The sequence below is a fragment of the Podarcis melisellensis genome, assembly GCF_964234715.1.
Source record: "Podarcis melisellensis genome assembly, chromosome: 5".
Classification (NCBI taxonomy): domain Eukaryota; kingdom Metazoa; phylum Chordata; class Lepidosauria; order Squamata; family Lacertidae; genus Podarcis; species Podarcis melisellensis.
The window spans coordinates 2,930,215-2,953,915 of NC_138537.1; the positions used below are offsets into that span (position 1 = coordinate 2,930,215).

The 23,701-nt window shown below is 43.9% G+C and overlaps 1 protein-coding gene and 1 long non-coding RNA gene across 2 annotated transcripts in view; one reads left to right on the forward strand and one right to left on the reverse strand.

Moving 5' to 3' along the window:
* LOC309370000 overlaps positions 1–23,701 on the reverse strand; it is an 81,516-nt gene that overhangs the window by 17,626 nt on the left and 40,189 nt on the right. The window lies entirely within an intron of this gene.
* The window catches only part of BCL6 (BCL6 transcription repressor), a 74,988-nt gene continuing 59,797 nt past the window's right edge, over positions 8,511–23,701 (forward strand). The window contains exon 1 of the mRNA XM_081910975.1: positions 8,511–8,852. The gene's annotated coding sequence lies outside the window, so the exon portion shown is untranslated. The remainder of the gene's footprint in view (positions 8,853–23,701) is intronic.

Below are 23,701 nucleotides of genomic sequence, written 5' to 3' on the forward strand. Positions count from 1 at the left end.
CTTCCAGTGAGCACTCAGGGCTGATTTCCTTCAGAATGGAGAGGTTTGATCTTCTTGCAGTCCATGGGACTCTCAAGAGTCTCCTCCAGCACCAGAATTCAAAAGCACCCATTCTTCGGCCATCAGCCTTCTTTATGGTCCAGCTCTCACTTCCATACATCACTACTGGGGAAACCATAGCTTTAACTATATGGACCTTTGTTGGCAAGGTGATGTCTCTGGCATTAGTAACTGAAGTCCATTGATTGCAATAAGTCTGCTCTGAGTAAAGACTCAGCCAGGTACAACTCAATGGATAGAAGGAACGTTGGAGTCCAAGCACTTGGCTGAGCAAAACTGTGCAAGATTTCTACCCTCTTCTTCCTCTTGGACGATCACTCGTAGCCAAGTAAGATTGTCTTCCATGAACACAGTTTTAACAATGAGTCCGTAAGTGACTGTGGAGGCCAATTCTAGATCCACACATCCTTCCACAGTGGTGACATAGGTTTCCGGGCAGGAGTTGATTGCGGTGAGGGTTTGCCAAGCGTGCCTTCCTCTTAGCACGTTTCTCCCTTCCGTCCTGAGTTCGAGCGTTTTCAAAGTCCATGACACCTTTGGTAAAGGCTGTCCTCCAACTGGAGCGCTCGCAGGTAAATGTTTCCCAGTTGTCAGTGTTTATACTACTTTTTTTTAGATTTGCCTTGAGACAGTCATAGAATCATAGAATAGAATCATAGAATCATAGAGTTGGAAGAGACCACAAGGGCCATCGAGTCCAACCCCCTGCCAAGCAGGAAACCCCATCAGAGCACTCCTGACATATGGTTGTCAAGCCTCTGCTTAAAGACCTCCAAAGAAGGAGACTCCACCACACTCCTTGGCAGCAAATTCCACTGTCGAACAGCTCTTACTGTCAGGAGGTTCTTCCTAATGTTTAGGTGGAATCGTCTTTAAACCTCTTTTGTTGACCACCAGCATTATGCTTTCCATTTTTAAGTTGGGAATAGAGTAGTTGCTTTGGAGGACGATCATCAGGCATCCGCACAACATGACCAGTCCAATGAAGTTGGTGTTGAAGAATCATCACTTTGACACTGGTGATCTTTGCTTCTTCCAGGATGCTGGCATTAGTTTGCCTGTCTTCCCAAGCGATGTGTAAAAATTTTCGGAGACACCGTTGATGGAATCTTTCAAGGAGCTGGAGATGGTGTTTCTATCCAGTGTCTTCTTGCACCACTAAATCTCCCACCACAGCATAGTAGAGACAGCCACAATGTTAGATAAAACAAATTGCAGTAATACAATAAGATTGGAAATTGAACTAGACAATGCTAGTCTAATTTGCTTTATAAGGACCACAGATATCACATTATGGCAGTGAAGTGCTATAATTGTCCAAACAATGTGGGTTACCCCCAGCTGCTCCTTCTGTATGAAACACCAAATGGGTGCTGATCCCATGACAACCACTCAGGGAAGATTTGCTCAATTGCTAGCTCATCTCTGAGAATTAATAAAGCCTTTCTTTCAAATGCAATCTCCTGCTTGCATTTCCCAGATTACCCTTTTCTAGGTGAAATTTATACATGCAAATGGATCGTCTTTGGAAAAGGCATGGGGTGCGCGTGTGGAGGAGCACTTTCAAAAGAGTTTCTCATGAAATCTCTCCCTATTTTTATACATGTTCCTCACACCCACCCCAATTCCCTTAATTTTGCATATGGTGGAACCAGAATGGCAGCCTTCGCCTCTAAATAGCGAGTGGTCCACCATTAATGAAGTGCTATTTATTTATTTAATTACTATATCCACTGTTTCTTGTATTACTATAAGACCACTGTTTCTTGGTGGAATTCAGTATGTACATCAGGGGAAAATGTACGTAAAGATGCACACATTTGTGAAAATAACACACAAAATTGCATCGCAGTAGTGGAAATTGGTTTTAAAAATTGTGCATATTAGGGAAAGTCACATACAAAAAATGTATATAAGGGGAGGAATCTGCACTAAAATACTGGTGAGTTTTGTGAGAGATTTTTGTGGGCGAATCACAAATTAATGTGGAGAACTAAACTTATGGTTGCAAAGAAGGAGGAACAGCCTAACACGGTGGCTAAATGATGACTATTTTTAACTTTTTTTGTTTTTGTTGCATGGTGCTATGTTTTTATTAAACCATATATGACACAGCAGTATACAGTGGTACCTCGGGTTAAGAACTTAATTCATTCCAGAGGTCCGTTCTTAACCTGAAACTGTTCTTAACCTGAAGCACCACTTTAGCTAATGGGGCCTGCTGCTGCTGCTGCCATGCTGCCGGAGCACGATTTCTGTTCTCATCCTGAAGCAAAGTCCTTAACCTGAGGTACTATTTCTGGGTTAGCGGAGTCTGTAACCTGAAGCGTCTGTAACCCTTTTTTAAAAAATAAATTGTTAAATGAGCAGAGAGAAAATGTGACAGATAATAATAGTGGCAGTAGTGTAAAGACGGACATTGCCTCCCCTCAAGGCACCTTCATGTCTCCAGATTTCCTCCAGAGCTATCTATAACAACCTGGGAATCCAGAAGAGAATCCAGAAGAGACAGCCTGGTGTTGCCCACATCTCAGGAGCTTCCCAGCTTTACTGATGATCCATGAAGGACTCCCAAGCTTTCTGTCTCCCCATTGCTTCCAGCCTTGCTTTCCCTCTCCTTCATTTTCCCTTTTCAGAAGCACCTAAACGGCCTCGGTCCAGTATACCTGAAGGAGCGTCTCCACCCCCATCATTCTGCCCAGATGCTGAGGTCCAGTGCTGAGGGCCTTCTGGTGGTTCCCTCATTGCGAGAAGCAAAGCTACAGGGAACCAGGCAGAGGGCCTTCTCGGTAGTGGCGCCCGCCCTGTGGAACGCCCTTCCAGCAGATGTCAAAGCGATAAACAACTACCTGACATTCAGAAGACATCTTAAGGCAGCCCTGTTCAGGGAAGTTTTTAACGTGTAATATTTTACTGTATTTTTGGTTTCTATGGAAGCCACCCAGAGTGGCTGGGGAGGCCCAGCTAGATGGGTGGGGTATAAATAATATATTATTATTATTATTATCCAAAAGCCAAGGGAGCGATGCCCCACCCAGGCTGGAGGTGAAAACAGGAGCAGAATGAACTGGTCCATCTCCCAGAAGAAATGAGAACTGACCAAGACTTCATCTGAAGAGAGGATCTGAGTTGACCTCCTGGAGCTGTCCTTGGAGCACCCATGGTACTCGGCTGTGTTTGAAAGGCGTGGCTTCCCATTGGGAGGTTAAACAAGGATTGCTCGGGGAGACTCTTGAGAGTCCCATGGACTGCAAGAAGATCAAACCATTCTGAAGGATATCAGCCCTGAGTGCTCACTGGAAGGACAGATCCTGAAGCTGAGGCTCCTAGACTTTGGCCACCTCCTGAGAAGAGAAGACTCCCTGGAAAAGACCCTGATGTTGGGAAAGATGGAGGGCACAAGGAGAAGGGGACGACAGAGGACGAGATGGTGGGACAGTGTTCTTGAAGCTACCAGCATGAGTTTGACCAAACTGCGGGAGGCAGTGGAAGACAGGAGTGCCTGGCGTGCTCTGGTCCAGGGGGTCACGAAGAGGCGGACACGACTAAACGACTAAACAACAACAACAAAAATAAACACTTTATGCTAACAACCTGTCACTCACAAGGGAACTCTGCCCCCGGCTCTCCCCGCCACGTTGTTTCCCTTTTATAGCTAGAACAAATGCTTCGATTTTGGGCAGGCACCCTGCATGATTTCTGAAACCTCCGAATTGCCCAACAACACTTTAGAGATCCTCCACCCCAGTTTGGAGCACTTTGGAGACATTGGCCTTCAACCCAGACCAGACCCACACCTGTCCAAAGCAACCGACTTTGGTTTAGGATTAAGAACATGAGGAGAGGCTGTTGGGTCAGGCCAATGGCCCAACTCGTCCACTTCTCACAGTGGCCAACCAGATGCCCACTATGGGAGTGTCGCAAGCAGGATCTCAGCACAAGAATGGCAACTGGGTTCCAGAGGCATTTATTTCCTCCAGCTGTGGAGACAGAGCACAGCCTACATAGTGGTTAGAAGTAATAATAATAATAATTTATTATTTCCCCAGCCACTCTGAGCGGCTTTCAACAGAACATTAAAAACAGGTAAAACATCAAACATTAAAAACTTCCCTAAACAGGGATGCCTTCAGATGTCTTCTAAATGTCAGGTAGTTGTTTATCTCTTTGACATCTGATGGGAGGGCGTTCCACAGGGAGGGCGCTACAACCGAGAAGGCCCTCTGCCTGGTTCCCTGTAATTTGGCTTCTCGCAATGAGGGAACCGCCAGAAGGCCCTTGGAGTTGGACCTCAGTGTCCGGGCAGAACGATGGGGGTGGAGACACTCCTTCAGGTCTACTGGGCCAAGGCCGTTTAGGGCTTTCAAGGTCAGCACCAACACTTTGAATTGCCATCTCCTCCTCCATGAATCTGTCTAATCCTCTCATAAAGCCATCTAGGATGGCAGCCATAATTGCCTCTTGTGGGAAAGAGCTCCACAGTTTAACCATGTGCGGCATAGTTTCTTTCTTTCAAAGTCAACTCTACTTCATAGCCATAATGTCTCCATTATATTGACATGGTTCTCATGTGCTCCATGTGAGTTGCATCCCAATCCAACCCGTTCCAGGCATTTCTGCCCTTCTGGCGAAAAGGAAGCATATTTGTGGTGTCTTAGTTGTGGCACAGACCTTTCCCCATCAACGCCCAGGTGTTGTGGCCTAGATAGAGTTATTAAATGCAATAATCCCACTGGAACGAGCGAGCCAGTGACTCGAGAGAACGTGCATCTCTCTGGGCATTTAATTTTGGTTGGGTTGAGAAACAGATTTAGCAACAGAGAGCTGGCAACCCTGGACCTTCTCGAAAGAAATACACCACAGGCAGCAGGCCTGGCCTCCACCCACAACACCCTGTCGGCCAGCGTGCCTTGATCTCATTTCTTTGAAGATTTGGAATCAGCAAGCCAATGTGACCCGGTGAATGTACCATGCCATATACCGTACTTTTCGCTCTATAAGATGCACCAGACCACAAGACGCACCTAGTTTTTGGAGGAGGAAAACAAGAAAAAAAAATATTCTGAATCTCAGAATCCAGAACAGCAAGAGGGATCGCTGCGCAGTGAAAGCAGCAATCCCTCTTGCTTTTCTGGCTTCTGGGATAGCTGCGCAGCCTGCATTCACTCCATAAGACGCACACACATTTCCCCTTACTTTTTAGGAGGGAAAAAGGGAGTCTTATAGAGCAAAAAATACGGTATTCTCCAAAGAGATGGTTGTGTCTTTGAGGGGAGTGGCAAATGGATGGTTTCAGTTGACGCAAGTTGTGCGAGGAGTGTTACATTGGAAGATTCAGGACAGATAAAATAAAGCCCTTCTCCACGCATCACATAATTAAACCATGGAACTCCCTCCCACAGGAGGCAGTGAGTGAGGGTCACCAACTGGGATGGCTTTAAAATAAGATTAGACAAATTCATGGAAGAGGAGAACGCTAGTTGCTGAAAACCATAGGAGGGGAGAGTCGACTCTTGTACTCAAATGCTGCTTGCGTGGTTCCCACAATCATCTCATTGGCCACTGTGGGAATAAGATGCTGGACTAGATAGAGCACTGGTCTAATCCAGCAAGCTCTTCTTATGTTCTTATGTGAGGATGGGTGGTGATGCCTTGGATCTGAGCACATTGCATGAAGGAAATAGCCGAGTATCAATGTCGTATCCAAGTAATGGGGGGGAACTTCACATTTTACAAAACTACAGTGGTACCTCGGGTTACAGACACTTCAGCTTACATACGCTTCAGGTTACAGACTCCGCTAACCCAGAAATATTGCTTCAGGTTAAGAACTTTGCTTCAGGATGAGAACAGAAATCGTGTTCTGGCGGCGTGGCGGCAGCGGGAGGCCCCATTAACTAAAATGGTGCTTCAGGTTGAGAACAGTTTCAGGTTAAAGAACAGACCTCCGGAACGAATTAAGTACTTAACTTGAGGTACCACTGTATAGGGTTTTTGTCATGGTAGTGTTTTCAATGTATTGTTATAAGTTTGGAGAAGTATCAGTCTGGATGATGCCCGAATCCAGTGCCAGATTTACATATAAAATAAACAATCTATATTGTAGTTTAGGGTCCCACTCTCTTGGGGGCCCCAAAAAAATTTAAAGGAAAAAACACACCTGGATGTACATTTCCAAAATATAAGATAAAAAACAAATAAAACAAAACCCGCATGCAGCAGCAGTGTTTTGTGTTGTGTGGGCTCCTATGATGTAATTACGTCCATAAATTACCATGCAGCATATATTCAACACAAAAGAACAGTGACAGTTGGTTGTTGACAAAGGACAGCTGGACATATAAAGGGCCCCATTACCTTCAGTAGCTGAGGGCCTCAACAAACCTAAATCCGGCCCTGCCTGCATCCCTCCCAGTTCCTGGGGTTCTGTGTCTGGAGGGGTGGTAGAATGTATGGGAGCAAGCTTGCCAAATCAGTCACTTTGTCTAGGTGATGGTTTTGGCTGATTGGTTAAGTACCACAATTGGCGTAACCAACAAAGGTGCTCTGTGCCGTAGGGTGGGGGGCTTCCCTTCTAACCTAGATACTAGGTAGGACAGGCAAGTCCGATCAGTTCAATCCTGGGGCAGTTCATCTCCTGAGGTAAAATCCCCCCAAAAGCCCAACAACTTCTGGTGGGAATGTAAGAAAGTAAAAAAACTTCTGGGAAATGATATATAATGAGATGAAAAAGATGTTGAAATATACATTTTTTTAAAAAAAACCAGAAGCATTTTTACTTGGTATTATAGGTGAAGATATTAATAGGCAAGATGTTAAATTGTTTTTATATGCAACAACAGCAGCAAGAGTATTGTTAGCCAGAAATGGAAGCAAGAAGAAATTCCGACGAAAGAAGAATGGCAGACAAAATTAATGGACTACACAGAATTAGATAAAACGACAGGAAGGATTTGAAACCTGTGGGACCAGAGATTCACAGAAGATCGGAAGAAATATACGAACTATTTGAAGAGCAACTGTAATCAACAAATTACGCTAGTAGGACTGCAAGAAGTTTTGTAACGAGAAATATATGAAATATTGCAAAGTAGAGCAAGAATAGAGATATTAGTTATGAGATTTAAATGTAATAGTCAAAGTAAGAAATGTATATTAAATGAATAGATTGGAAATTTTTCAGATGTGATTGATGGAAGTCAAAAAAATGGTATAAGATATGAAAGTATGTTTAATTACAGGGGTGCCTCGCTAGACAAAATTAATCCGTTCCGCGATTCTCTTCGTCTAGCGGATTTTTCGTCTTGCGAAGCAAGCCCATTGACAGCTTAGTGGTTTAGTGCTAGAGCTGTCAAGCGGCTTCCAGCGATCAGCTGTTAAGCAGCTTATCAGCGGAACAGCTGATAAGCGGCTTAGCGGCTTAGGAAAAGGGCAAAAAAAGCAAAAAAAAAAACCGCCGGGGGACGCAAGATTTTTTCGTCTTGTGAAGCAACCCCATAGGGAAATTCGTATTGCGAAGCACCTCCAAAACGGAAAAACCCTTTCGTCTAGCGGGTTTTTCGACTTGCGAGGCGTTCGTCTTGCGGGGCACCACTGTATTGTTGAAAATGATATGTTGAAAAACTAATAAAAAGTTATTTTTTTAAAAAAAAAAAGCCCAACAACTTCAATCCTAAAAAAAAGAGCTCAACAACTTTGGGGTAAAATCCCCCCAAAAGCTCAACAACCTCAATCCTAAAAAAGCTCAATAATTTTGGTCGGACCTCACGCACGTTCACTTCATCAAATTTGGCCCTCTTTGGAAAAAGTTTGGGCGCCTCTGAAGTAGGAGAACCGTAGACAGAGAAGGTGTTTGAGCTGAGCTGGAACAGGCTGGAAGCTGGATCCACAGAGAGCTGCTTGCTCTGTGCTGGATCCAAAGGTGCGACTAATGGATTTGCAAGATCTGTTGGGGTGTCGATGCCCTGAGCTCCCCACCTTGTCCTAAAAATTCCACCGTCTCCACTGACCCCCATTCTCTGGAAACAGAACCCTGGGGAAATTCTGGAATCTCCCACCACTCAGAGAATGGGGTGGCTTGTAAGATTATTTTTTAATTTTGTACCGCCTTTGATCATCTGCACTCATAGTTGGCTCCACATAAGAGATGCATCTCTTTCTCACCTTAAACAAAATGCAAATTGCTCATTTTAATTATCCATCATCCCATGGCTCTCTCCTTATTCCTGAAATTAAACCACAAGGCATGCACTGTTCCTCTCAAATGAGAAGGGCCTCAAAGTCCTGAACCTTTGCAGATTCCATTGGCCAAGCATTCAGACTCTTGCCTCATTTGGTTTCATCCTTCCAAGAGGCTGGTTCCTAGAGTGAGCTGCTTGCCTTTCAATCTCTGGCTCACATCTTGGGGCGTGTCTCTCCAAACCTGCCTTTGGTGAACTGGAAAGGCACCTTTTCGCTGTTGACTGAAATCAGGCGTCCCAAAAGCTTTCGCGCTTTCAACCGGGGAGACTTGGCAGCTTGCATAAGGAGGTGTGCTCCACCAGGACACAACCTTGGCTGTTTAGGCAAGCATGAGATGTCCCGGGGACACGCCCCTACTTGACTAGATTCAATATGGTACTGGGAACTTGCCCAAGTTCAGAGACAGGAAAAGAGCCGGCAGGCGTTGTAAAAGCTGGCAAATGTGCGGAAACTAGAGTGGCGACTTCGGAGTAGAAAGTGGTTGAACCGGAGTCAACAGTGGCAAGGAGGCAGCTTCGAAGATGGGACTGTAGCACCATCAGCAAAGCAAGGTAAGCCTGTGGTCAACAGTTTCTGCTAACCTGAAACCCTGTGCTTTGATGCAGAATGAGAAACACACGACATTTTTTATTTGACGCAAGTATGGAAAGGATCTCAGTCAACATTGCCCAGGAGGATCAACAGATGGTCTAATGGCAGGCGATCTCTAGGAACGAGTTCTTAGAAGCTGCGAGACCAACCACTTACTCACATCCTTGTGTAGAGAAGGCAGGCTCCATAACTCTAACCATTCAGTTGCCTTCTGCAAACCTTTTTATTTTCTTCCCAAACCTTTCTCAATGAAGGCTTAACTGTATTCACACATTGTTCTTAATGGAACAGAGCGGTGTTTAGATTCTTCTTGCAACTGAGATTTATAACATGAGCTGAACCTACTTTGTATTTTACATATGGATGTTGCGGTCAGCCACTTAGATGCACCTGTTTGAAGCATCGTATATTCAGGGCCGGATTTAGGTTTGATGAGGCCCAAAGCTCCTGAAGGTCATGGGGCCCTTTATATGTCCAGCTGTCCTTTGTCAACAACAAATTCACAATTTTTAGTGTTGAATATATGCTATATGGTAATTTATGGACCTCACAGGTATGTAGGATTTTTATTTATTTATTTATTTTTATCTTATATTTTGGAAATGTACATCCAGTTTTTTTCTTTATTTTTTTTGGGGGGGGGGCAAGAGAGTGGGGCCCTAAGCTATAACTTGTTTAGCTTATACGTAAATCCGGCACTGAGTATAATAATGGTCTGCTCTGAGTATTCTTATTTTTCATGAATTATTTGCAAATTTAGTAAAGGAGAGGAATGGATAAAAACTAAAAATATATAATTGGGGGGGGGTTATTTAAACATATATATATTTAAAAACATTTTCTAATTATTTTTTTAAAAAACAGATGCCTATAAGTTCATATTGTCTGAGAGAGCCAGTTCGAAAACCTTCCACTTTCTATTCCATGAGCTGCTCCCCATTTTTCAAACTCTGGTTTCCACTTCACCTGTATGAACTTGCCAGGTATTAAGGTCAGAACACTACTGATAGCGCTACTAATAAATGAGGAAGAATAATGTTTTTTATTTACACCTCCAGACCCTCCCCTCCACAGCTGCCTCCTTGTCTTAGCACACCCCTAGGATATCCCTCTGCCTAGTGGATGGTACGGACCACTTTGGGAACTGTTTTCCTAAACCATGTCACATACCGTATTGACCTGAGTATAAGCCTCACGTTTTTTTCCAAATTCTGAACGTGAAAAGTGAGTTAAAGTGTGGCTTAAATTTGCGACCTTGCAAAAATCGGCTGTTACGATATCGCTGCTGAAACAGACATACGGTAAAACAGAACAGGTGTGAGCGCCTGTAGAATTTTAAAGGACTGGCTTATATTCAGGTATTGTCTCCCCCCCTCCCCTCCTTGAATTTTAAAGGTGTGGCTTATGTTCGGGTGCGGCTTATATTCGGGCAAATACGGTAATCAATAGAAGTGATTCCTTCGCGAGAGGCTCAGCCACGCCCTCTGACGGCCACGCCTCTGCTAAGGTTACATATCCTTTTGGGTTTATGCAGGAATTCTGTAATTATACAACGTTAACAACGAGGAATGCATCGCCGACAATTAGCACAGCTCTCCCTGCGTTGCCCTTCAGCAAGACCTGTTTTCTGTGCAACATACTCAGGCAAATCATTTGGCATGCTCCAGCAGCTTCTTCCAGTGTAGCAACCTTAATACTTAGCAGGAGTTGCCCACCGTTCTCTGAAAACTGAAGCACCTGGTGCTTCTGGTGTCCAGAAATGCTTAGCTTTGGAGCACAAAGAATAAGAACTGTTTGGTATTCTTCCTGGGTGCTTTCTCCCAGATTGATCCTAGGAGCCATTCCTCACTTCCTTTTACTCCAATTAGCTGCAGCCAGCACAAAGGGGAATAGGACTTATTCTCAGTGACTCAAAGACACTTTTACATGCCGTTTGAGTGGCCCTTGGACCCTGGAGACTGGGACCATGGTGCAGCAATAGGTTCAGGTCTGCAACCCCAGACCACTGCCCCACTGATGTCCAGCAAAGAATTTCTGGAAGTAGTATAGGAGAAACATACCATAGATTCCGGTGACTGGGCATATAAAATGACCCCCAGCTTTTGATGTTCAATTTTAGAGTTTCTAAAAGTTTGAACACCACCAGGGCAGAGTTATAGAGTTTGAACACCACCAGGGCAGAGCATGCACCCCTCCACCGCCTCTGCCATCGCAGCAGCAGTAGCAGCAGCCCAAGGCGAGGGGTTTGGCGGGCGGGTAAGCACCGCACTCAGAAGGACTTTCCACGTCCCCTTCTGAGAGGAGGGAGGAGGAGCGAGGGCAGAAGGGGTGCCTCTGCTCACCGGCTCCCACTCCTCCTTCCCAAGGCGTATACCCGGCGTATAAGACGACCCCCAACTTTTGTGGTGATTTTCCAGGGATAAAAAGTTGTCTTCTACGCCGGAACATACAGTAAATAACTGTAGAGTCAGGAGGGACCCAAAGTGTCATCTAGGCCAGTCCAAAGCAAACTACGGTGGTACCTTGATTCTCAAACGCCTTGGTACTCAAACAACTTGGAACCCAAACACTGCAAACCAAGAAGTAAGTTTTCCAGTTTGCGAACATTTTTCAGAAGCCGAACGTGCTCTGTTTTGAGTGTTACGCTGAGGTCCGTCTGTTTTTGCTATTTATTTTGTGTTTTTGTGGCTCTTTTTTGTTTTTGTGACTGTGTGGAACCCAGTTCAGCTACTGATGGATTGATTGATTGATTGTGTGACTGCAGTACATTGTTTGTTGCTTGCGTTTTATGGATCAATGGTCTCGTTAGATAGCAAAATTCATGTTAAATTGCTGTTTTAGCGGTTGTTTTTAAAGGTCTGGAACGGATTAATCCATTTTGCATTACTTTCTATGGGAAAGCACGCCTTGGTTTTGGAACGCTTTGGTTTTGGAACGGAATTCCGGAACGAATTAAGTTTGAGAACCAAGGTACCACTGTACTAAATAATCCCTTACAGATGGCCATGCAAACTTCTGCTTTAAAACCTCCGGTGAACAATAATGCAATTAACACTTAAGGGCAAAACAACAGCCCGAGAGCAGCGCAGATTAAAGATATTACGTCTTAAAACTTGAGGCAATGAAAGCTGGCACTGCATGTTAAAAAGCGATTGTCAAGAAATGGTTTTCGATTCCTGGCAAAAGATGCAAATTTGGACAAAGGTCCAGTTAAGGAACCTGCGGAGTTCCACTGTCTGGGTGGGTACTGACCCGGGGTTACCAGACGTCCCCGGTTCCCGGGGACAGTCCCCAGATTTGCAAATCTGTCCCTAGAAAATGTGGCAGCACCAGCCTCAGCAGCCCAGAGCCAGCCTGGAAGCACAGTTGGCTCTGGCCGGCTTCAGGAGCTGCTCACTGCCATGGCGCCTGCCTTTTTTCCTCTTCGGAAGTCCCCATAATGTGTTTGTGTGTGGTTTTTCTGCTGGGCAAGGTGCAAAGCAGTTCTTTCACACCCTGTGAAACATAAATGCGCAGTTTTTTTAAAGAACCAGGCTATGGCACGCCACACGCCCATGTCTCCCGAGCCTCCCCCGATGTCCTGCCCCCTTCCCCCTTTGTTTGGACAGATCAGGGGAGGCTTGGGAGTTGCGGACTGGCAGCCGTTGCCCAGTTTCCCCGGATTCATTGAAAAAGGTCTGGTAACCATATACTGACCTCGGGATCCCAGGATTTATTGGAGGAATTATTGGAGTTTGATGATATGTCCCGGCAAGGCCAAAACACTCAAGGAAGTTATGAAACACCTGCTCTAGAACAAGGACATCCGCACTGGCAGGAAGCTTTATGCTTGCTCATAGAATCATAAAATTGTAGAGTCGGAAGGCACCCCCTGAAATGCAGGAATCACAAAATAATGGGTGGGATGGACGGAACTGGCAGGGATGAAAGCCAGAAGGGAATATGTCTCGCCTCCTTAGCCCTTTGCATCACGAAGGATGCATCGCATTGATCCTGGCCCGGTTTAATTCAAATCCATCAAACCTCCTTTGGGGAAGGTTCTCAGGCAGGGTGGAAGGAGAAAGAACTTGCCCATGTGAAAACCCTCTGGTGGAAACCCTTACACATCTGGTTCTTAATTGTAAACTATATGCTGATCTCTGCCAGCAATTTCTAGATCAACTCTGCATCCCCAAATGGAAACCAAATTTGGAGGTCATACATTTTCTATTACTGGGGAATGATTAGGAGCTCATCAAGTTAGTGGCTAAATATCTCTGTTTGGTCTTTTTGTTGTCAAAATACACTGCAGACGCCTGATCCTCCCTGGAGACCAAGAGATGCGATGATAGACTGCTCTGCCTCCTTTCTTTTAGCAAATGTCTTGTGCTGCTGGGGAAGTGGCAATTCTGTATTGATTTGTTTTGGATGTTTGTATGTGATGCCAATAAAAGGGTTGTTGATGATGATGATGATCCTGGCCCAACTTAGGCAGCTAGGGACGGCGCTTGGCAGACTGGCATGGCGCAGTGTACTAGATATGAGCTCGGATTTTGGAAGTCAAGGCTTGAGCCTCCATGCCAAGCAGAAAGTGAATTATTTGCTCCCGGGTCCCTCCGCTGCACTACAGAAGTAAAAAATTGCCTTTGGCACAGAAGGGAGCACCAAATTAGCCGCCATATTCAATTGCGAGATGCCCTTTGGATTCTCTCCCCACTTCTATTAGCTGTGTCTTGATGGGTTGATCCCCTGTAGAAGGAAAATAAGACACTGTCTGGTGCTCTTGGTTGCAGCTAGGTGGGTTGAGAGGACTGGTATTTTACTAGAAAGAGATTTCCTTGAAGAGGCGGTTTCAAGGCATTCGTGGCAGGTTATGTAACAGGTGGATGGGTGGGAAGAGGAAGGAAGTTTTATCCTGTTGTTGTCAGGGTGGTAACCATTGCTAAGAAAACGATTGGCCGTTTAATCCAAGTGGATTGTCCTGGGCTTGGTTTTTTATCCTAGGAAGTTGGCAAAACTGGGAATCTTAATTTTTCTCGTAGTTTTGCTTGTCAACCTTAGGGCAGAAGAGTTAATTTGTTGTTTGTTGGACATGTTCATGCATTTTTGTGATTACTGCATATTGCTCTTTTCTTTTCTTTTCGATTCTATTGTTTTTCTTGTTTGAATTACTTTTGCTGGTCATTGTCTTCTTGTTGCTTTTTCCTCACTTTCTTCGTTGCTCTGGGATTGAAAATACGCAGCGGAGAGCGGTCTATAACTGTAAATGACTAAGTAAATATTGAGGGCCACTGTTGTAGTCTCCTATCAAGGCCATCTGTCTGCTTTCTTTTCAACCTGCCTACTCAGTACAGCTGCACAGGAGTGCAGAAGGAGCTGTGCCCTAATTCAACGTTTATCGCTGTTTGCTCTTGTATTGCTTGCAAAACAGATATAACAGTAATATTGAATTGAATTTTATTATTTCGGTCACAGACCAGTTCCAGCCCACATACAATATCAAGGAAGTCATAAAACACAATAGGGATACATTTGTATTTGCAATTACAGGGACGCTACAGATAGAGCAACAGTTAAAAAATATATAAATTCAAACTTAGTCACTAACATATAACCTAAAATTATTGTTTAAGGCCTTAATCATTATGATAGCACAGCTTGTTAACAGTAATATTGGTAAATGGTATTGCACGAGACCCATGCAATTAATAATGTTGCACAAGGACCATTATTTTGCCAACACCCCTCCCTACAAGTCTGTGATGGCTCCAGAACCAAAGAATTGGAAATGTTCCCAGAGGTCATCTATCCCACCCCCCTCCTCAGTGCCAACTCTGTGCTGGATTCAGGGAGCTGAACTAAATAACCCCTGGGCTCGCTTCCAGTTCTATGATCATGTTGTGTTATTGAGGAGTTTGGAGCATCTGGGAAGTAAAATGATTCCCAGTCTCCCTTCTGACAACCCCTACCCCTCAGATCCAAGCTTAGGAGGGAGCCATGCAAAATGTGCCTCCACCTCCTTCTGTGATCCCTCGTAGCCGAGTAAGATTGTCTTCCATAAACATGGTCTTAACAGTGAGTCCGTAAGTGACTGTGGAGGCCAATTCTGGATCCAAGCACCCTTCCACAGTGGGGACATTGGTTTCTGGGTGGGAGTTGATCACGGTGAGGGTTTGCCAAACATGCCTTCCTCTTATCATGTTTCTCCCTTGCGTCCTGAGTTTGAGTGTCTTCAAAGCCCATGACACCTTTGGTCAAGGCTGTTCTTCAATTGGAGCGCTTGCAGGCCAGTGTTTCCCAGTTATTGGTGTTTATACTACATTTTAAAAGATTCTTTAAACCTCTTTTGTTGACCACCAGCATTACGCTTTCCATTTTTAAGTTGGGAATAGAGTAGTTGCTTTGGAGGAAGATCATCCGGTATCCGCACAACATGACCAGTCCAATGAAGTTGATGTTGAAGAATCATCACTTTGACACTGGTGATCTTTGCTTCTTCCAGTACACTGACATTAGTTCGCCTGTCTTCCCAAGTGATGTGTAAAATTTTTTGGAGACACCTTGATGGAATCTTTTGAGGAGTTGGAGATGGTGTTTATAAGTGGGCCATTTTTCACAAGCATACAGTAAGGCTGGTAGTACGATAGCTCTGTAAACAAGCATTTTGGTTTCCCCGTGAATGTCCCGCTCCTCAAACACTCTGCACTTCGATCCAAATGGAGCTGTGGGTTTTGGTTCTATTTCATATGTGTTGTGTTGACTCAGATGATGAATCTTCAACTAACTTTGTGTAAAAGTGCAAGGATTAGCACTTGTGCAAGAGGATTGCCTCCTCCCTCCCCGCTCACACCCCACAATGCCCCCAAATCTGCTCTGGAGGGTTAGAGAACCCCCTCCCCCAGAACAGATTTAGTGGGCAGTAATGAGAAGAGGGGACGCGGGTGGCACTGTGAGTTAAACCACAGAGCCTAGGGCTTTCCAATCAGAAGGTTAGCAGTTTGAATCCCCACGACGGGGTGAGCTCCCGTTGCTCGGTCCCTGCTCCTGCCAACCTAGCAGTTCAAAAGCACATCAAAGTGCAAGTAGATAAATAGGTACCGCTCTGGCAGGAAGGTAAACAGTGTTTCTGTGCGCTGCTCTTGTTCTCCAGAAGCGGCTTAGTCATGCTGGCCACATGACCCGTAAGCTGTATGACAGCTCCCTCGGTCAGTAAAGCGAGATGAGCACCGCAACCCCAGAGTTGGTCCTGACTGGACCTAATGGTCAGGGGTCCCTTTACCTTTACTAATGAGAAGACGTTTGGATGAGCTTGTAATTTGATCCAGCTACAGGGCATTTCTTATGTCCTCGTTATTGGAGGGGGATGCCAGCCGGTGGCAGAGGACAGAGTGACTCCAGGAGACATAGGTGTAAAAACACCAAACGGAAAAACGAAGACTTTATTACTAAACAAATAAACACAAGCTCTGGTGGATGTTATTCCTGCAGGCAAGGCAACAAAACTCAGCTTTTTTCCTTTATAGCAACGGTCACCTGCAGCCAATTAATCCCAGAAACTTCTTAAAGGTATACACACATGTTTCTGTGCCGAATGTCCTCTAACACCCCCTCTCATTCAAACAGAAACAATAGTATTTTAAACAGAAAAGAACATATTTACATATCACACACTGCAACTCCCAACTTTGTTACCAGTCGTGTATGTTTTTCAAGGGTTAACGCTTTTGTAAATACATCCGCCACATTTTGTGTACTTTCACAATACTTCAGCATTATCTGGTTCTGTTTTACATTTTCAGCTACATTTTGGTATTTAATTTCTAAATGCTTTGATTTGTTTCTAAACAGGTCAGATCCAGACAAGGTTATTACGGCTTGATTATCTTCCATAACTTGAATAGGATAATTACACTCTACGTCTATATCCTTGAGGATCTGAACATAAAATTTTACTTCATTACATAATTCCGACAATGCACAGTATTCGGCTTCAGTTGATGATGTGGCCACTATAGTTTGTTTTTTGGATTTCCATCCTACTAAAGAATCTCCAAATTGAAATGCCATTCCAGAAATTGATTTTTTATCAGGCAGGTTGGCCCAATCGCTGTCCACGTAACACTGCAATTTTGTGGACCCTGAAGATGGTAATTTTAAACAATAATCAAGTGTTTGCTTTAGATACCGGAAAATACGTTTTAAACCTTTCCAGGCATTTTCTGTAGGACAGCTTACTAGTCTGCTTAGTATTCCAATTGCATAACTCAAATCTGGTCTGCTCCACAATGAAATGTATAATAAACTTCCAATTATTGAATGGTACATTTCAGGATTTACAGGTTCTGTGCATTTTTCTTCATTTTTGAAAAAAACCTATTTCCATTGGGGTTTTTATTCCCTTGCAGTTTTGCATATTGTTTCTTTCAAGTAACTCCACTATTTTGTCTTTTTGACTCAACAAAAAACTTCCATCGTTTGTTCTTTGAATTTCTAAACCGAGATAATTTTTTACTGGCCCCAAATCTCTTACTTTAAATTCCTTTCTTAGTTGTTCTGCAAATTTTTTCACTTGCTTGTCACCTTTTGTAGAGTAAAGCAAATCATCAACATAACACAAACACAATTCTTGTTTATCACCCTTTCCTTTAGTGTATAAGCAGTTATCAGCTAAGCTTCTTTTAAAACCAAGATTTTTTAAAGCATTATCAAGACATTCGTTCCAATTTCTAGCTGACTGTTTGAGCCCATAAATTGCTTTGTTCAGCCTATATACAGAATTCTGTTCTCCTGCCTCAAAACCTGGCGCTTGATTCATAAAAATTTCTTCTTGCAGATTTGCGTTAAGATAAGCTGTTTCAATATCAAAATGGTTTACCTTAAACCCACGTTGTGCTGCAAGAGCTAACAATAAGCGTACACTTTCACTCCTTGCAGTAGGAGAAAAGGTTTCATCAAAGCTTTCACCTTTTCTTTGAGTAAAGCCTTGTGCTACCAGTCTGGCTTTGTACTTAACATCACCACCTGCCAAGTGTTTTATTTTATACACCCATCTACAGCCCACTGCCTTTTTTCCTTCTGGCAATGGCTCAATGGTAAAGACATCGTGTTCTGCTAAAGATTTCATTTCTGCTTTCATTGCATTTTTCCACCTTACTATTTCCTGGTGTGGTAACTTTAAAACTTCCTCATAATCACGAGGTTCCTTTTTCACATCAACAGTTTTAGCTTCTTGTATAGTAAACCTTTCTGGAGGTACCCCCTTATTGCTTCTTTGTGACCTTCTAACTTGAACACTCTCCCCCTCTGAACTATCTTCCCCTTCTGATTCATCCTGCTCAGGAGAAATTGGTTCAGCTTTAGGAGATTGTGTACTGGGATCCTCATCCCCTGAATCCTCATCACTGTCACTTTCAGAACTTTCTTTAATTTGTGGCTTATCTTCCTCAGATTTCACAAATTTATCTGTATTATCAGAATATAACATAACTTCTGAATTTCCATGTAAACGAACCCAACCATCTTGCTCACAAAACTCTGCATGTCTTGATATTACAACTCTGCCACGCCCTAGTGCAAAACGATACCCCTTTGACCAAGTTTGATAGCCAACAAACCTAAGTTTCTTTGCCTTGGGCTCACCTTTCCTTCTCTGTCCTTTTGGGATGTGAACCCAAGCCCAGCAACCAAAAGTTTTAACATGGTCCAAAAAGGGTTTTTTTCCATAAAGCAAAAAATGAGGGGTGTTGTTTATGGTAGAATGAAACAATCTGTTCTGTATGTAGTTAGCACACAGAATTCCTTCTCCCCAATACTTCCTGGATAGGCCAGAATCACATAGCATTGAATCTAACATTGTTTGTAAAGATCTTATCTTGCGTTCTGCAACTGAATTTTCTTCAGGTGAAAAAGGACACGATTTACGGTGACAAATACCACGCTTTTTCAACCAAACTTGGAGGGCTTCAGACATGAACTCGCCTCCACGGTCACTTTGTAACTGGGTAACTTTGTAAGGAAACTGCCTTTCTATATAGTTGATCCAATTCTTAATCAGTTGACCAGTTTCACTTTTGTGTTTTAACAAATATACCCAAGTATACCGGCTATAATCATCCACAAGAACCAAAAAAAACTTTGCTCCTCCTTCAGACTCTGCAAATGGCCCACAAAGGTCTGAATGTACTAAAGCAAATGGCCTCTTGCTAATTCTAGTACTTTCAGGGTAAGACCCTCGCTTACTTTTAGACTCCTTGCAGGTATTGCAGTCTAGAAAAACTGAACATTTTTTCATTTTAATTCCCTTGCTTAATTCTGGCATTTTTGCAATACTGCGGAAATTGGCATGCCCCAAACGACGATGCCACAGATGCTGGCACTCATCATGCAAGGCTCTATTACAGGCTTTAACACATGCCCCAGACTCACTTACTAGCTGGTCTTTCAAAACAAACAAACCATTTTGTAGCGACGCTGTAACCACTTTTCCAGCTTTCTCTATTCTACAGCCTGAACCAGAAAAGGTTACTTTAAATCCCTGCTTAACAAGACTTGTAACTGAAAGCAAATTATTTTCTAAGCTTGGTACACATAAAACATTGGTAAACTTGGTACTAAACAAACACAAGCTCTGGTGGATGTTATTCCTGCAGGCAAGGCAACAAAACTCAGCTTTTTTCCTTTATAGCAACGGTCACCTGCAGCCAATTAATCCCAGAAACTTCTTAAAGGTATACACACATGTTTCTGTGCCGAATGTCCTCTAACACTCGTGACTTATGGCTCATGCAAAACTTTCACAAACCCCAAAACAACTACCTGTCCATCCGCGTCTCTAGGCAAAACACATCTTCTGCATTTCCTCCAGAAAGCTATGTCCTTTCTTCAGCCCTGAACTCCCTGTGAGGTCTAGAGAAACCGTACAATCTGAACCTCAGTCTTCGGTTTTTCATATGAGAAATAATTAGGCGGCAAGATTTAATCTGTCCAATCAGTAGATTAATCAACCTATTAGGGGCCCAGCATTATTGCTGTTTTCCTCTTCGTGGGAGATGGAGACCTGGGAGACGGCGATTTGGCAGGGGCCACCCAGGGAGTGCAAGCTCAAGCTGAAATTTTAGTTCTGACTTCTTAATCACCTCACTGCATTCGTATGGGGAGAACCCAGGAAAAGGTGCATTTTGATCAACACAGACTTAAAACAGGGTGGGGGTGGGAATTAAGATCAGTTTAGGAATGAGGGTGAAATTCAGTTCAGTTCATATTTCAAGGCAGAGCCATAACCCCACCACCTAACTGGCAGTTTCCAAAAGCAATATGTGGAACGAAACACATCCATCCTTCGAAATTAGCATTTCTCCAAATTTTGCAATGCAGTTCTCCGGTCAAGAAATGTTTTTTAAAAAGCATAATAATGCAGATGTGTGCATAAGGTGAACGTGTGCATAAAACTGCAGTTATTAGTGAACATGCAAGCGAAAAATGCCTTGTATTGAAGGAAATTGCTTTGCAAAAATATGCATGTTAGGCAAAATTGAATAGATAGATATAGATTGGATTAATTTCAGCTCCATGATTCTAATAGATTGACATTCTGTAAAATCAATGAATGTTAGAAAAACGTTGGAATGAAGTTATATGGCTTTAGTAGAAATGTTATAAGGAACTAAGTACAAATAGATTATTAATGTATTAAAGGGGAAAAATAAGGTTAGAACATGTTAAGAAAAATTACAGGACAGAAAACAGAGGAAGATGGAAAGGAATTGCTGAAACAGTTAACTGAAGTGGAAAAAAAAGGGAGGTGTGAGGAGGTTGTTGAAACAAGTGAATGAAAGATAAGATATTGAAACTATTGGATGTGTTTTAAACTGTTTTTGTTTTGTTAACTCAATGTTTTAGTGTTATTGTTATGTAGTGTCTTGTTTTTGTATTGTATTGTATTGTTTTGTTTAATTCTTTTGCTTTCTTCTGTAATCTTTAAACTGTTAATAAATATTATTTTTTAAAAAAAGATTGACATTTGCGCTTGAGTGCTGGTGAATTTTCACAAGGAAATTAAATAAAGAATTTACAAACGGCAAATGTGGAGGACCAAACATAAGATGGCAGAAATGAGGAATGGAGGGAAACTGAAATTGGCAGGTTCTCGCACCCCCTACTTCGGAGTGGTTAGATGCAGCACAAGGTCTTCCCTCTTCTTGCTCCAACCCAAACACAACTTTGGCAGAGCTGGTTCGGTGTGCCCGCTGGTGCGTTTGCACTGCACCAACCATATCACCAACCCTATCGTATAGTTAAACCTATGGTTTTCCCATTAGTGATGTATGGAAGTGAGAGCTGGACCATAAAGAAGGCTGATCGCCGAAGAATGCGTGCTTTTGAATTCTGGTGCTGGAGGAGACTCTTGAGAGTCCCATGGACTGCAAGAAGATCCAACCTCTCCATTCTGAAGGAAATCAGCCCTGAGTGCTCACTGGAAGGACAGATCCTGAAGCTGAGGCTCCTAGACTTTGGCCACCTCATGAGAAGAGAAGACTCCCTGGAAAAGACCCTGATGTTGGGAAAGATGGAGGGCACAAGGAGAAGGGGACGACAGAGGACGAGATGGTGGGACAGTGTTCTCGAAGCTACCAGCATGAGTTTGACCAAACTGTGGGAGGCAGTGGAAGACAGGAGGGCCTGGTGTGCTCTGGTCCAGGGGGTCACGAAGAGTCGGACACGACTAAACGACTAAACAACAACATAACTTCCCTTGATCTGGACACCAGACTTCTGTTGCAGCAGCCAGGAATCGCATTAGCCTTTTCTGCAGCTGCATCACACGGTGGACTGATGTGAGACCCATAGAGCCTCTTCACATGTCAAAGCGATTCCTACCTTTATCTAAACGGCTGGACGTTCCTGAGTCTGTCTAAGCTCCAGGGAAACTGTAAGTGCTCCTATTAATAAGTGCATCAACGTAGATTGCAACAGACATGGAGACAATTCCTTGAGTGTTAGCAAGTTGCCAAATGCATCACTGTTGTTGATTCCAAGATTTTGCATAGTAGCAGTAAGGATCCAATGGCTGTAAAGAAACATCTCTCCCTCTCTCTCTGCCATTACCTTGTCCACAGCTGATCCACCGTATTCTAAATCAAATATTTGCAAGCAAATACATTAAAAACAGATGCATTAATAATGTCACTGCCTTCTGCAACAGCTACCCGTTTCCCTTCTGGCACCAAACTGTGGTGCAAACAATTAATAGCAGCACAATAAAAAGCTTATCTGTCGCCTCTGTGAGAGCCGGCTGATGAGCTATCAGTTTTGATCCTAGAAAGCAAACTGTCGCCTTTATCTCTTCCAAGGGTGAAGTGTGTTGGTCCAATCCAGACAATCTCTATAGCCTTTCATTGCTCTTGGGGTTTGAGTGCTGAGTGAGTGCAGATGAAATGAATGGCAGAGCTGTGTCACCGCAAGGTCCCCCCCCCCAAGATCATAAGAAGTGTGTGCTGGACCAGGTCAGCAGGTTTTATAAAGCCCAGAATCCTGGCCTCACAGTGGCCAACCAGATACCCCTGTGGGAAACCAGAAAGCAGGATTCGAACACAAGAGCGGCTCTCGCCTCCTGTGGTTTCCAACAACTGGTAAAAAGGTAAAAGGACCCCTGACCGTTAGGTCCAGTCGCGGACGACTCTGGGGTTGCGGCGCTCATCTCGCTTTATTGGCCGAGGGAGCCGGCATACAGCTTCCGGGTCATGTGGCCAGCATGACAAAGCCGATTCTGGCGAACCAGAGCAGTGCATGGAAACGCCGTTTACCTTCCCGCCGGAGTGGTACCTATGTATCTACAGTGGTACCTCAGGTTACATACGCTTCAGGTTACAGGCGCTTCAGGTTACAGACTCCGCTAACCCAGAAATAGCACCTCGGGTTAAGAACTTTGCTTTAGGATGAGAACAGAAATCATGCTCTGGCGGCATGGCGGCAGCGGGAGGCCCCATTAGCTAAAGTGTTGCTTCAGGTTAAGAACAGTTTCAGGTTAAGAACGGACCTCCAGAACGAATTAAGTACTTAACCCGAGGTACCACTGTACTTGCATTTTGATGTGCTTTCGAACTGCTAGGTTGGCAGGAGCAGGGACCGAGCAACGGGAGCTCACCCCGTCGCAGGGATTCGAACCACCGACCTTCCGATCGGCAAGCCCTCGGCTCTGTGGTTTAGACCACAGCACCACCCACGTCCCTTCAGCAACTGCTATTCAGAAGCATTTTTGCCTCCAACTGTGGAGGTGGAACAGAGCCCTTATGGCTAGGAGACACCAGTAGCCCTCTCCTTCTCCATGAATAATAATAACAATTATTATTATTATTATTATTATTATTATTATTATTATTATTATTATTATTATTAATACCCACCCTTCTGGCTGGGTTTCTCCAGCCACTCTGGGTGGCTTCCAAAGGAATAGTAAAATACAATAACCTATTAAACATTAAAAGCCTCCCTAAACAGGGCTGCCTTCAGCTGAATTTGTCCAATCTTTTAAATCAGTCTAGCTTGGTGGCCATCATTGCTTCCTGTGTCAGGGAGTTCCACAGTTTAACTCTGTGCCGTGTGAAGAAGTGCTTTCTTTGATCTGTCCTGAATTTCTTTCTTTCTTTTCATCTGTCCTAAGTGCTGGCCTTGGCTGATGGGAGTTGTAGCACAGAAGACCTTGAAGGCACCCAGTTGGCAAAGGCTGCCGTAGCCACTTTCAAGTTCCCGTAGCTGCCTTGAAGAGAGGAAATGTCTGTTGAACCGGTTTAGGCCTGTACCATGAGATATGCCCTCGGTGAGCTATAATCTT